Source organism: Austrofundulus limnaeus, unplaced genomic scaffold, assembly GCF_001266775.1.
Source record: "Austrofundulus limnaeus strain Quisiro unplaced genomic scaffold, Austrofundulus_limnaeus-1.0 Scaffold19, whole genome shotgun sequence".
Taxonomy (NCBI): domain Eukaryota; kingdom Metazoa; phylum Chordata; class Actinopteri; order Cyprinodontiformes; family Rivulidae; genus Austrofundulus; species Austrofundulus limnaeus.
In genome coordinates this window covers 3479968-3482623 of record NW_013952421.1, presented here as the reverse complement: position 1 = coordinate 3482623, position 2656 = coordinate 3479968, and the positions used below count along the sequence as shown (strand labels likewise).

General features: G+C 37.6%; 1 protein-coding gene across 3 annotated transcripts in view; it reads left to right on the top strand.

Annotated features, from left to right (window-relative positions):
* The first annotated feature begins 809 nt into the window (after positions 1-809).
* The window catches only part of stra6 (signaling receptor and transporter of retinol STRA6), a 20940-nt gene continuing 19093 nt past the window's right edge, over positions 810-2656 (top strand). The window contains exons 1-2 of one of the 3 annotated variants that reach the window (XM_014003649.1): positions 810-1044; positions 1598-1731. The gene's annotated coding sequence lies outside the window, so the exon portion shown is untranslated. Of the gene's footprint in view, positions 1045-1550; positions 1732-2656 lie in introns of all 3 variants that reach the window. The other 2 variants (XM_014003648.1, XM_014003650.1) reach the window with 2 other exon arrangements.

Genomic DNA, 2656 nt, shown 5'->3' with positions numbered 1-2656 from the left:
ACAAGGCTCATTGATTATGACAGAGGCAGCGGAGCAGACTGAGTGGTAGAAAAATATCCCCAATAATTAGCTTGACTCAGGAGATGGTTAGGAGCCATGATTTAATACCCAGGCAATATTTTTGCACTACTGCTCGATTTGAATTGATTTTAGCAACACGAAAATGTTAATTATTACGCAGCACAAAATGTATAATACCACAATAACCTAAATATTAATTCAAAAATGTGTTTCATTGTTGATGTAATAAACATCCTGTTTGTGAATAGCTGTATTAGAAGTCTGTACAGTTTCATGTTTTTTTAGAACTGAACGAGTCAACAAGTTATTATTTTCCACATAAATGTGCTGGTTTATAATCACAAAACTGTGCTCAAATTTAAACATGTGCAGCACTGATTAAATGTCTTATTAATTTTTTTCATTGTTTCATAACTGTATTTAGATGTGTGTGTCCTTTGGCATCTATCAAATGGTGATGGAGCACCTCTTACACCCATACTTCCCACAACATAGTCTGATGAATACTGCATATGTGGCAGAAAAATTTAATAATTTAAAAATCAGAATTGAGCATTTAGACCTGCTGTGTAAACTTTGCTTAATATCAAATCTCCTTTTCAAACGAAACACAAGTCTATTATTTTCTAATAAAAGCAGAAGTTTATTGTAGTCGTCGTGAATTGAGAACCTGTCCTGTCAGAGTTTCAGGATGATCTGAACCCAAGAATGCCGACTCAGCACAGGGAGCTCAAGGACAAACTTAGACTTTATTTAAACAGAAAACAAAGTTGACAAAGCAGCACAAATCACAGTACCTGAGGGAGACAGAGGAAAACCAGTCGGGGCATGTGAAATACTTAATGCTCCAATGATTACTGAACTGGAACAAAGAGGATATAAAGGCAGAGGAAGACGAGGAACAGCTGCGCTGGATGAAGCAGGACACAGGTGAGAGTGGGTGAAGAGTTGAAGACTGAGCTGAGGGAGAGGGACTGGTGGCAACGAGGAAAACAGGACACTGAAGAAAAAATGAAAACACAAGTAAGTAAACTCATCCTAATCTAAAATAATTTAAACTTAAAAAAAAAACTAATAAAGATCATGAAAAGCATGTACAATTTACAACCTTTAACCCTGCCCACTGACAGCTGGGATAAAACTTATGTCAGCATCACAGTTGTGGGTTTCTTAGTTATTTTGTGACTTTTACTGGTTTCTGATTTGAGTTTTTCTGTAATTTGGAATTAGTTTTTCCCTCTTTCACACAGATTTGTTTTATCAGTTAAACAGCTCTTCTTCCTCTATTTTCTCAACCCAATGATGTTTTTGTGCCTGCATGGCATTGTGGGTCTTTATGTCATTATCCTGAACCCCTTTAACAGTGGGGGTAAAAATGCTGAAACTAAAATTGGAGGTACAAAACCGTAAGCAGCTAAAACTCACACAAGCAACCTAAACTACAATCTTCATCCTAAAAAGCTTTCAGATTAGAAAGGTGTCATGTCTGCAAAACACACAAAGACTGTTTCACAATAACTTTCCCTCAGTCTGCACAGAGCTGTACTTTTATGATGCTTTCCTCACCGTGAGATAGAAGCAGACCAAAGTCCCAACTCTGCTCTGCATGGAGTGTCCTGGAAAAGAAAGAAAACAACTGGAATTGCCCTTGAGATCTCTGTTTATGTTAATCTTCTCCCTGGAGTCTGTAAGGTGCAGAGCCATGACAAGGTAAGATCCTCATTCAGAGCTAATATTTTACAGCCGGCTTGTGTTTAGGAAAATAAGCGTCAGGAATGTTCATGTGATGCACACATTAGTTAAAACAAATATAAAGTTATGCACGCTAAGAGGTTCTTAACTTTGACATTAACCTTTCACGCCTATTTTGCTTCTGCAGCACTCCCACCTCAACARGTCAAGGGTTTCCATATCCACGAATATTGTTTGTTAAAACCACTCTGCTTCTTTCAGTCTGTCATACAGAGCCTATCACATAACTAACCTCAAAAAACTAACAGTTGAGTCGCCACTGAAAGCCAACCAGGTGCTGTTGTGCTCAGACAGAACAGAGGCGCAGGTGACTCAGTTACCTGTCGGGCTCAAAGTGTCTTTGTTCTGGAAGATAAAGCTCCACTTCAAAGGCAGGAAATTTGTCCGAGATGCCCGTTTGAAACCGACCTGGGAGCGAAGCATGTACAGCTGTGGGAAACATGAACACTGTGTTGTGTAAAGCTGAGCACTTTATTCACTGTGGGAACATAAAACACATTAATTTTAACATTATTTTATATGTCAGTGTCAAATTTATTTATATAGCACATTAAAAACAACGAAAGCTGACCAAAGTGCTTTACAGTTCAGTCAAGACTTGAATCAAAAAACAAACGAATAATAGATACCAACACAATGCAAAAACACACTAATATATAAAAAGCTCTAACTGAACCTCCAACTCAGTCTTAATCAAAACCCAAAGAAACGAAATGGGTCTTTAGCAAAGATTTAAAAGCCTCAACTGACCGAGTTTTAAGAGGTAGACTGTTTCACAGCTATGGAGCAGCTATTACAAAAGTCCGTTCACCTCTAGATTTCAGTTTGGATCTTGGAACATCTAAAAGAAACTTATGTACAGTATATATATATATATACTGTA